This window comes from Haemaphysalis longicornis, unplaced genomic scaffold (genome assembly GCF_048455015.1).
Source record: "Haemaphysalis longicornis isolate Haplotype H1 unplaced genomic scaffold, Haemaphysalis longicornis Haplotype H1 scaffold_8, whole genome shotgun sequence".
Lineage (NCBI taxonomy): Eukaryota > Metazoa > Arthropoda > Arachnida > Ixodida > Ixodidae > Haemaphysalis > Haemaphysalis longicornis.
In genome coordinates this window covers 155,694,537-155,706,851 of record NW_027526445.1, presented here as the reverse complement: position 1 = coordinate 155,706,851, position 12,315 = coordinate 155,694,537, and the positions used below count along the sequence as shown (strand labels likewise).

Below are 12,315 nucleotides of genomic sequence, written 5' to 3'. Positions count from 1 at the left end.
TCCTGCTCACATGGTGGGAGGAAGTTGGAGCGGCAGGATGAACGCCGATAGGTCAGTACTACGCGAAAAAGTTGACAACACTGCGCTCTCCTTGGGCATTGAGGACTCCAAAGCGTCTGGTGGCTGGCTTCACCAATTCAAGGCACAACGTGAAGTGTCATACAGAACAGCATCCGCCCAAGTGAAAAATACCAGCAGCTTTTTTTTTCATTTTTACATTTCCGGAGAATTTTCTCCCAGACTTCGAAAAGAAAGTGCAGCACAAATTTACCAGCTACTCCACTGTTGCTCAATAAAATTGAGTTGCTGACGGAGAATGCAGATTTTTCTCCTTTTTTTAACAAACTCTTTCGATAATACGATTTTCACATAATGCTTTTTATTTCTCGGTTCCCCTGAAAAACGTATCAACGAGATTTCACTGTACATGATACATAGACAAGATGTGGCTGGCAACTTGTGAAGGGAGGTAACTTCGTGCAACCAAAGCCTGATTAGTCATGCTAATATCCTATATTTCAATATGGTCTAACACCAGCTACCCCACTTCGGCAGAGCCAGTGGGGAACATTTCAACACTACTGTCACTGTGTACTGCAGAACGAACATCCATCCCGCATTTAAAAACCCTGCATACGAAGCTGCATCGCGCAATGTTGTTCTATGGCCACTGAAAGTCCTCGCTGAATGTCAAGGAAGCGTCCTCACCGACGCGCTTTGGCGTCGTCTATCAGCGGATTCGTATGTATACAAGTGTTTACAGCAAGAACGGTAAATATATTACTACGCCCTTCAAGCACCTGTCGGCAAAATGCAATTACTTCGCCGCGTTCGCAGGATTGAGCCGCACAGTAGAGAACACAGTCGTAGCATACTAGCAGGAATGAACGCATCGTACGGCTTCTTCCACGTTTCGTCACCCCGTGACTACAGTTTACCTCAACACCAATTTATAACGCACGCCCTTAAAGAGCTTACACTCTAAAAAGCGCTACAACCTTTCTGGTAACCTTGAGTGAATGTAAAAGCGTAGCCACCGCGCACATCACGTCGTAGCTAGCGACGACTTCAATGCGAACGCGGTCGTCGACGCGGCTACGTGAACGTACCGCTGACAGCCTCAAGGAAAGTGTTTTTGGGGGCTCTAGAACAACGTATTTAAATTTAGCCCATGTTTGCGAATAACAAATGATTCCTTGAGTGCTTTAGTTACATTGTCATTCAGAATGTGCCTAGCCAGTTACGTCCAACATACGGAGAGCGCACGGCGTTTGCAGTACACGGACAGGTATATAATTACCCGTCCCTCTTGATGCCAGCCCTTAAGAAATATCTTACCTTTCGTTTATGACGCAAAAAGATGCCGAGGAGAAAGCAGCAGGTTTCGTTATCTACAAGAAATCGAAGCTGGCTTGCGCTTTGAAACTCGTACACAACAGGCAAGTGGCTTCGGCTTGACGTGGCTTGACCAGTGTTGCTTTTGCCTTGCGCAAAATTAAATCAACTAAAATCCTCTGTTACACAACTTTTATACTCTGTTACCTCCACAAATAACAGATCACGAGCGGCTGTATTTAGCCGGTCGTGTGACAGAGTTTTTTAGTTGAATCAGAGTGGAATTAAGTTTGCACAAGGCAAAAGCAACACTGGTCAAGCCACGTCAAGCCGAAGCCACTTGCCTGTTGTGTACGAGTTTCAAAGCGCAAGCCAGCATCGATTTCTTGTAGATAACGAAACCTGCTGCTTTCTCCTCGGCATCTTTTTGCGTCATAAACGAAAGGTAAGATATTTTTTAAGGGCTGGTGTCAAGAGGGACGGGTAATTATATACCTGTCCGTGTACTGCAAACGCCGTGCGCTCTCCGTATGTTGGACATAACTGGCTAGGCACATTCTGAATGACAATGTAACTAAAGCACTCAAGGGATCATTTGTTATTCGCAAACATGGGCTAAATTTAAATACGTTGTTCTAGAGCCCCCAAATACACTTTCCTTGAGGCTGTCAGTGGTACGTTCACGTAGCCGCGTCTACGACCGCGTTTGCATTGAAGTCGGCGCTAGCTACGACGTGATGTGCGCGGTGGCTACGCTTTTACATTTACTCAAGGTTACCAGAGAGGTTGTAGCACTTTTTAGAGTGTAAGCTCTTTAAGGGCGTGCGTTATAAATGGTGTTGAGGTAAACTGTAGTCACGGGGTGACGAAACGTGGAAGAAGCCGTACGATGCGTTCATTCCTGCTACTATGCTACGACTGTGTTCTCTACTGTGCGGCTCAATCCTGCGAACGCGGCGAAGTAATCGCATTTTGCAGACATGTGCTTGAAGGGCGTAGTAATATATTTACCGTTCTTGCTGTAAACGCTTGTATACATACGAATCCGCTGATAGACGACGCCAAAGCGCGTCGGTGAGGACGCTTATTCCTTGACATTCAGCGAGGACATTCAGTGGCCATAGAACAACTTTGCGCGATGCAGCTTCGTATGCAGGGTTTTTAAATGCGGGATGGATGTTCGTTCTGCAGTACACAGTGACAGTAGTGTTGAAATGTTCCCCACTGGCTCTGCCGAAGTGGGGTAGCTGGTGTTAGACCATATTGAAATATAGGAGGAATTAGCATGACTAATCAGGCTTTGGTTGCACGAAGTTGCCTCCCTTCACAAGTTGCCAGCCACGTCTTGTCTATGTATCATGTACAGTGAAATCTCGTTGATACGTTTTTCAGGGGAACCGGGAAATAAAAAGCATTATGTGAAAATCGTATTATCCGAAGAGTTTGTTAAAAAAAGGAGAAAAATCTGCATTCTCCGTCAGCAACTCAGTTTTATTGAGCAACAGTGGAGTAGCTGGTAAATTTGTGCTGCACTTTCTTTTCGAAGTCTGGGAGAAAATTCTGCGGAAATGTAAAAATAAAAAAAAAGCTGCTGGTATTTTTCACTTGGGCGGATGCTGTTCTGTATGACACTTCACGTTGTGCCTTGAATTGGTGAAGCCAGCCACCAGACGCTTTGGAGTCCTCAATGCCCAAGGAGAGCGCAGTGTTGTCAACTTTTTCGCGTAGTACTGACCTATCGGCGTTCATCCTGCCGCTCCAACTTCCTCCCACCATGTGAGCAGGATGTCTTCCATTTGGTCGTGCTTCGCACCTTGTGCTTGTTTCGCATCAGGGCCGGAAACTTGCAGATTCTTTTGAAGTTCCTCTTGCTGACCGGCAATAGTGTTGAGCTTTGACACTGGCAAACCAAGCTTGTGTGCCAAATCCACGCATATCCTCTTCGGGTTTTCTTCCAATTTCTGTACAATTTCCACTTTTTCTTTTTATACTGAGTGCCTTCCGTTTCCTCGACATTGCCACAAGCCTGGCAGCACACCCCGCACAGCAACAAGGCAGCCTAAGGAGAACAAGACTAGTCAAATAGAACAAGAACAAAAATAGCCTCATAAGCAACACCACCAAACACAGGAACAGCGCAGAAAGAGAACAAAGAACGGAGCGGGAAGCACAGAGCATGGCGAGAAGTTGGGGAGGGAAGTCGCCGCCTGCCAAGAGCATTGGAACCTTCTTCCTCAATTATGATCAAACTGAGAAACTCTGTGATTATGATATGTTTCACTAGATGGCACAGTGCCTCGCCTCACATATCATCCTCATTGAACAGAGCGCCCACGCCCGGCAGCAGTGTTTTTGTCGCAGAACCGGCGCTGCCATGCAGGTCATGGGTTGTTGACATGAGGTTTGAGCTAGTATACCGAAGAATAAATGTAAGGTTTCTAAAAATGGTCAAGGTTCACTTTCGTTGTCGTGCCATCCAATTTTTAGCAAAAATGTGATCGTATCAAATGCACGAAAATGCATTATTTCTAAGGGATTTTTGCTTGGAATGAAAAGAAAAACGTATTATGCAGAATTGTATCAATGAGATCCCACTGTATAAGGCCTTCCTTCATAATAGTTAAGTTTGCATAATCCATCTAGAAGCACTACGTCCCATCTTTTTCTCTGACCAACACGACTGGAGACACCCACAGATTGGAAGATGGTTCGACTGTATCCTTACTGAGCATTTTTTTTTACCTTTTGGATGACAAGTCGTTCAGCAAGTGATACGCAATAGGGCCACCTGTACACTAGTGAAGCATCGTTGGTGTTGATATGATGGGTGACTGCAGAAGTTTGGGTTGGTGGATGGTTGTCTAAGTCAAAGATGTCCTTGCAGGAATCCAGAAGACGAGGGAGATCGGCGGTATGATCCGGTGGGAGGTCTGAAGCAGCCACTGCCTTGATTGATGGTGCTTGATGGGACGCCTGCACTGCAGGAGGTAAATCTGCAGGAGTGCTAGCATTCATGGCAGAAAGGGCACAGCATTGCAAGCGAAATCCCCTTGGGAAGGACTTGAGGTGTGAAACTGAAGTTGAAAAACTGAAAGGGAAGGCAGGTTTGGTTCTCTACCACAGTAATGATGATGTGTGGCAGAGTGACGTTTCACAGAAGCAGCGCGTCTGTAATAGGGAAGACCATATAATAACTTGCAAAAGAAAAGCGAACACTGACCAAGAATAAAAATATATTGACGTTTCGGAACTACATACGAGTCCCTTGTTCACAACGTAAGACAAGCCGTCGTCGTCAATTATATAGGCAGCACATGACGTAGAGAGCATGCGTAGACGGGAGGCAAAGTCCCATCCGTCCGGTTCATTGCGGCTGGCGTTGATTGGATAAGAAGTGACTCTAGCAGACGCCAAGATGATGTGTTCTTTTCCTTAGCTAAAATTGCGGTGTTCTCCCAGCCAATCTTGTGGGAATGTTTGTGCGCGTGCTCCGCAATGGCAATGGCATTTGTCATGTGATTATGATTTCTTACATCACGTTGGTGCTCTTTCAGTCGTCGCGGAGCTCGCTGGTCGGTACATGGGCAATGCGCATGTCGTATTTTGAAAAGACGTGCGACAATGCTTCGCTTATTCCTGGGACGTAGGGGATGGCTGCGCGTGCTCGTAATGTCCTGTTGTTGGCCATTCTTGGCTGTAGTACCTTATTCTTGGTTCGGCAAATAAGTCGCTTAGGATAGCCATTGGCGATTAGTTCGCGGCGAATCGTTCCTAATTCACGTTTCAGTGCACTGTCATCTGAGCAGATGCGTACGGCGCGCTTCATCAAGGACGACACAACGGATGTCTTGTGGCCGAGAGGGTGGCAAGATTCAAAACTGGGGTAACGACCCGTGTGTGTGGACTTCCTGTACACTGAGAAGGAGAGAGTGCCCGCATCGCGGCGAACAAGAACATCCAAAAAAGGGAAACATGTTGCCTTGCTCGAACTCCACAGTGAACTGTATATGCACATTCTGGGCGTTGAGGCTGTCCAGAAGACATGGGACATCTTGCTTTTTTAAAATACAAAAACAGTCGTCGACATAGCGGCAAAAAAACCTCGGTGCCGGTGTGAAGGTTGCCACTACCTTCCCCTCTAAAGCCTCCATAACTAGATTGGCCGTAGTAACTGATATTGATGCACCCATTGCCGTGCCATGGGTCTGCTGATAGAGGCTTCCCCCGTAAGAAAAATAGGTGTTGCTCAGACAAAACATAAGCAACTCACAGAGCTCGGGGACGTCAAAGGGAGTGCGATCGGGAAGACTAATGTCCGCGTTTAGTGCTTCTTCGCACGTGGCTACTGCCAGATCCACTGGGACACTAGTGAAAAGAGACTTGACGTCGAACGAAACCATGACGTCGTCTTCAGTTATAGTTACGTCCTTCAGCTTCGAAACAAAAGAGGACGAGTTTGCGACGTGCGTGGGCGTCTTACCGGCTAGAGGGCTCAACACTTGGTGAAGGTAGCCCGATAGTCGGTAGAGCGGTGACCTCGAGAAGTCGACGGCCTCGAGTAGAGGCCCTTGTGGTGCGGAGGGACTAGCTTGAAAAGCCTGGTTAGCAGTTCTTGAAGCTTGGACTGTAACCTGCTAGTTGGGTCACGGGCTAGAGGAGCGTATGTCTGCTGGTCTTCGAGAAGGGCCAACATCTTCTTGTGGTAGTCACTGCTATCTAGCAAGACCGTGGCATTGCCTTTGTCAGCAGGAAGGATTGCAATACTGCTGTTATTCCGCAGGCTCCTGATGGCTTGCCTCTCCGCTACCGATAAATGCAGTCTTGCACAATGTCTTCGCAAACCAGAGAGCGCACCAATAGCACGGGTGCGTGCTTCTTGCCGTACTTCAGAGGGAAGCTGGCCGACCGCGCGTTCGACCGCACAAATCACCTTTCCTGGCTCCGGGGGTGCTTCCGTGTTAAAATTCACACCACGGGACAAAACCTTAGCCTCCTCTTCGTTCGGTGTGTACGGAGATAGGTTGATGACCTCTTGGGTGCATTGTGCACGTCCGGCCGGAGTGCTTGCAGTTTCCTCTCTTGCGACGTTCTATGACGGCCTTCTCCCATGCTAGCGGTGAAGTTTGCGTGCAGCTGCACATCTGGGAAGTCCTCAGGAATAAGATACTCAAGTTGCCGGCGTGCAAAGAAGGTTTGCTTCTCCAAAGCTCGTAGCTTCTGGCGGCACTCAAGGATACGTGCTCGTAGTAGCTTCCGCTCGGCTTGTCGAACAATCTGTGAGAAACGGGTGGGCTTGATCGCAGGGGCATGTATGTTACAGCATTTGACAGCAAATGGACATAATCTGTGGAACGAGAACGGTGCTTTTGAGCATTTTTGGCAGAAGGAAATTCAAAAGAGAGAAGTCCCGAAAAGAGAGAAGAACTTGAACAAATGTTTGCATGGGTGGCGTCAGAACTTTGCGGAGATGCCAGCGGAGGGTTAAGCTGATGACAGAGATGTGAGCATTTGTGTCAGTGAGAGCCTGGGCTGCAACACCATCAACAGTAACGTCTAGTAAATTGGGCTTAGACTCCTTGGTTAATAGAGGATCTGTCGTCCAGGTCACAGATGCAGTATTACCTCCTTGAGCTGCATTGATTAGTCTTGTGGTGAGGCGAAGGCTTAGCGTGGCAATGTCAAAAGCTGTAGCGGGCCACATGCCCAGTGGAAGCATATTGGCTTGTTTTCAGGAGTACTCCACTCTTCGGAATTTTGTGTCTGAAAATGGCGTGGGGCATATTGGTGGGGACCAGTTAAGACACGAGGAACAGTGAAAGCGTTTTTCGGGTGAGCTACAGAGCAAATGCGTGGAATGGTGTGGCTTGCGAGCTCTTGCTGTATATCGCATGGATTAGGGAGATGGAAGGTGACGTTCATTCACGGGTCGGGGCTAGTAGGGCAGCCGTAGCCGTAGCCTCCAGCTCACGGCGTACTATTTTCATTAAGTCGTCGAACAAAGAAGGGCACATTCCAGTGGAGTTGTATACTTGTAATTGGATGTGGGACCCGTGTTAGGCCGTCGAGTGAACTGTGGGGCAATACAGTGAGCTTTCGCTTGTTTCTTTCTTGCTTTATTTGGTACCCACAGCGCCTGTTGGCATTACAGTGGGGGGAATAACAAAAAGAAATGCATCAACTAGTTACGTTGATAACCAAAGAAACATTTTCCAGAGGCTGCGAGGCCCTTTTCGAGATGTTTAAACGGTCTGCACTCTGTAATGATGCCGTCTGTGGTGGTGCAGTCCTTATAAACAAGCAGGTTGAAAGCGCCATCAGCAATTCCTTTCTGCACATGGCCTACTTTGCCAGTTTCTGAAGTGTCGGCATCTATCTTGTGACACAGAGCAACACCATCCTGAATATAGGCGACGGATGACTCCATCGAGGTTTTGGCATTGGAAGAAAGTTTCTTCGCGGCTAGTTGGTGGCCAACAAGCTTTCCGAACAGCTCACGTAATGTCAATTTGCAGGTTTCCCAGCTTGTCAGGTCTGCTTCGTGTGTCTCAAACCAACAATAGTCTGGCTAGGCCCTTGAGGTAAAATATTACGTTGGCCAGCCTCAAGGTTGCATCCCATCGGTTATGAGCGCTCGCACTCTCGTAGGTGCTTATCCAGTCATCAACGTCAGTGCCGCAGAAGGTGCTGCGGTCGCAGGGATGGGAGACGACCATAAGTGGCATAGTCGGCCAGAGGGCTCCATCGAGTGCCAAAATTTCTGTGCCGACCTGGCGTCCACTGCGCAGCTCTGTGTTTGAGGTAGCAGATGTTGCAATGCAAGAGGACCAGGATAGGGCACGCTGCGCAAGCCTCTTCATCTTCACAGCGCGCAAATGAGGTTACTGTGCGCGCAGTAATCCAGGCTGGTGCTCTGCTTTCAGCATTGACGCTGAAAACCTTTTCTACTCCCTTCCACATGAACAAGTTTTGGTCTCTGTGAAAGAATTTATCACCGTCTACAACGGCGAGGTTAAGTTTATGCAAAGTTACAGGATTTCCGTGGAATACTTTTTGGAGCTTCTGCGTTTCTACTTAGCATCAACTATTGTAGGATGGTGTGACAGTGTCTATGTGCAGAGATCTGGAATCTGTAGACGGTCTAAACTTCCTCACCTTGTTAGTGACATTTCTTGGCTCATGTTGACCGTGTATTGGAACGTGACTCGGAGGGTTTGGCAATTAAAACTTTCGGGTATGTTGACGATTACCTAGTACTTTGTGGAAACTATGACCCTACAAGAAAAATGGTGGACATTTTAAAAGCATTCAAACGGCACACATTTAGGCTGACCTTTATGTCCAAGGCGCTAAACCAAAGAACAATCCAGTTTTTGGACCTGTTGTTAAAATTCGAGCAGAATCATGTATGTTGGCTCTATAGCCCACGATCGAAGAAGCCTTTACTGAACTCTTCATCAGCACGTTCTAGGATTGTAATATGGGATTGTTGTCAACTGCCTCAGGTTAGCCATCTTGTTTTGTTTTCAGTCTTGTTTTCACCCAATTGAGTCTAGCTTTGGTGAACAGTTAGTTGGACCCAAAAATGCTGGCTACGTTGACGAAGTCATTGGGTCGGCCTGTCTTCAGTTGTTGGATTTGGTGAAGAAAACTTGTCTCCTGCTTGTGATGTTGTGAAGGAAAAGATAGTTGTAATCTCGTACCTGCACGATGTATCTCACCGCTTGAAAGAAGTGGGGAGCAGATATAACATCAATGTGGTGTTTTCAGCCAAAATTAAGTTAAACTGCAGCTGTCCCGCCATCGAAAAGAGAATTAGTAATAAGGGCCGAGCAAACAGCTGTGGTGTGAAACATGAGAAACAGGTTGTACCTTATAGATTAAACGTGGTTTATTGCATTCCCTTCAATTGTGGTCGCTTTGATGTTGGCCAGTTCACTGAGTGCCTTCTGGCCGTCTTCCCACCCATTTCAAAGATTGTGGTTGTACGCTTTTCCTTCATGATACAACGGTACTGTTCTCGCACGATGAACAAAAGGTGAGGGAAGTATAGTGGAAGCACATAAAATTCGAAAAATGTCTGACTCGTGTGTTAGCGCTCGTCTTTAGCACTTTTAGATGCAGAATTGGCGTATCTTGAAGAGAGCAGTACTTGAGAGCGTTTGTCTGTACAGTTGCTTATAGTGGGTTCATGTGTCATGTTTTTATCTTTGTTTTATAGCTTCGATGGCTTTATATTTGTCTCTTCAATAAAAATTCGGTTTTGGTTCAGTGGTTGTCCAGTGTTATCCTCCTTTTTGTCCCGTTATTTGTGCGCTGCGAAGATGAATCTGCACCAACTAGCCCGGTTTTCTACGCTACTTCAGTCCGCAACCACTATCAATGATGTTACGTGGCGCAGAGAAATTACAGGTTGTTTACAAACAAGTCCACAGCATTGGCTCAATGGTAAAGCGGTGCAAGAGTCGTGAACTGATCAACTCTGGTAACGTCATTTTTCGCTCGCGAGTCATTTAATTTACATTCGTTCTCGTCGTCCAATGAGGATTACTGCACGACAACACCTACTTGGCACGTTCAAAGCATCAAACAGATGGGTATTTAAGATACTTGGCTCCTAACTTATGGTAATATTAAGGCGACACAGCAAGTACAAGGCGTGCAAGGCAGCAGCCTGACTTCTTCTGGCCATCGTTGTCGGTCTAAAGGAGCAACTAAGTATACTTGTGCATGAAGGATATGCTATCCAGGCATTGACGATTTACAAAGTGACACTGTGTTTATTCAAAGAGGTCGTTCTTTAACGCGTGTTGTTATAAGGTCTTTCCCACTTCTCTTGTTTTTAATAAAGTGCTGTTTTGCCGCTTTGCGCTGAAATCAGTTTTCAACTCTTGAGGATTTGTGCCTAGTCAAGTAATGGCTCCAACTTGTGCCTGAGCAGCAGCCGCAGTTCCTAAAGCATTGTGCAGCTGAGCCCAAGGACTTTTTTCTTGTCCTTTTAGTGAAGGCAAAAAGAAAAGAATCGAAAACGCTCGTGTGTGGAGATTTCAGTGCGAGTTAAGATACCCAAATGTCAGGATTAACGTGAATCGAACCTAGCACTGTGTCACGCTTCGTAGCCCAAGAGCGGCCTCGGCAACTACAACCCCCGAAATAGAATCTTTTTCCACTTTGTTTTTGCAGCAGTGATGCGATGAGTTGGGCTCAGCCTAGTGCCACCTCATTTAATTCCTTACTGATAAACCGACCCAGTTGTCCTGTATGGCCATTGCGTGGCAGCTGTTCTGTCAGATACACTGTAAGCACCTACTTAGCTATTGGGAAAGGCAGTGCAGTTTGTTAACGAGATCAGAGATCAAAGCAGTCTAGCTCAGAACTTTAATCCTACTAGTGTAAGCCATTATTTGGCCGTGTACAAATTCTCAAAAAAGTCAAAAATACCATTTGGTGTGAAGGGACTAAAGCAGGTTTTAGACACAAGACTGCATCAGCAAAGGATCTCTGGTGTCACGTAGAAAAAAAAATCAGAATAAGCAGTTAGAATAGTTCAAAAGCAGGCTAAACTAACTTTTGTGTACATATTAATGTAGCCATATATGGGACAAAATTCACCATCAATTGTGAATTTAGATTCACTTGACGTTTGCGGTGTGGTTGTAAAAGGAAGCGTTTATTTGTTTCTTTTGGTGTTGCAGGTGCTGACTGAGAAATTGTGGAAAGTTTTGAGCCAAGACGTTCCTGGCCTAAACCGTGATGGGCACGTAAAATGTTGTATGCATATTTGAGGTTATAAAGCATCTAATAAAGAATTTTCGAGCTTTGGGACTTGGTTTCTGCTGTTTCATATGCCCATACATTGCAACATGTAATCTATATTCAAATCTGTAGTTTTATTAAAAAATTGTTTTCAGCAGACAGATTTACTATTCACTACGTCACTTTTTCATGATCAGTTCATTAGCATGTGTTGCGGGTTTTTTTTTTTTTTAGCAATTGATGCAGAACTAGCACACATACTAGGTAAAGATTTATAAGTCTTAATGTTATGTTTCAGTTTTTCAGTCAATTTGAGAACCTGTATTTGCTTTAACTTAAGTGCTTTTGTGATCACATGCCTTGAAGCATGCTCCAGCGTAAGAATACTGGATACCAAAGCCCCTTGTAGCTTGTTTTGGTCAGTGTGTGTGGGCAAACGTAAGTCATCAGTGGAGGCTTCATAATCCAACTCGCAAATAAATGTGGGTGCTAGCACCATTGGGGCTTGCAAGCAAAAAAGAAAAAGACCCGTGAACACACGATCGCGAAGAGGAGGCGGTGCAAAGGTAGTCCTGCGTGTCTAAATCTAAGGCGAAGTTCAGAGCAGGAGTATTTGACAGTTCTAATTCTGCCTGGGCAAAACTTTAGTGCCAACTGCCGTTTCGTCTGGGCGGAGCGCTAGATACGATAAAGAAAAAAACAAAACAAGCAACCCGGTTGTTTGTGCGATCGCATAAAAAGCAGCAGGGCACAAAGTGAAACCATCGTGACAAGGTTGAAAGCAATCGTCAGAAAATCTGAGTACCAACATGTTCAAGGTGGGCTACAAGTGATTATACTTATCGCGTATTCCCAGCGTGACTTAGGCCCAACTTTATGGGGCATTAGGCTAAATTTCTATTTGTCACACTCCAGGAATTCATTCATAATAAAGGTTGACTTTCACAGCGGCGGCCGATCACAGGGTGAACTGTGGATGCACGCTTGCGTAGCAACCGTTCACGCGACAATTTTCGAACGCTACACTGCGATTGCAAAACAGCACGGATGACAAAGTATTTAGGTAATATTACCTAGAACACTGTTGCAGCGTAAAACTTAATCAAACGACCCGGTTGAAGCACTTCGAAATGCACAGCGGTGGGTATCACAAGGGGACGCGAAATCCAACACAGGCACAGTTGAAGCACTTTCAACTTCGTTAAAATATCCAGATCTAGGAGTGTG

General features: G+C 46.1%; 1 long non-coding RNA gene across 1 annotated transcript; it reads left to right on the top strand.

Moving 5' to 3' along the window:
• The first annotated feature begins 1,647 nt into the window (after positions 1-1,647).
• On the top strand, positions 1,648-11,658 carry LOC144148965 (uncharacterized). The gene is made up of 3 exons (XR_013318126.1): positions 1,648-1,780; positions 4,220-4,322; positions 11,028-11,658. It is a non-coding gene; the product is annotated as an uncharacterized LOC144148965 (long non-coding RNA).
• Positions 11,659-12,315: the final 657 nt, after the last annotated feature.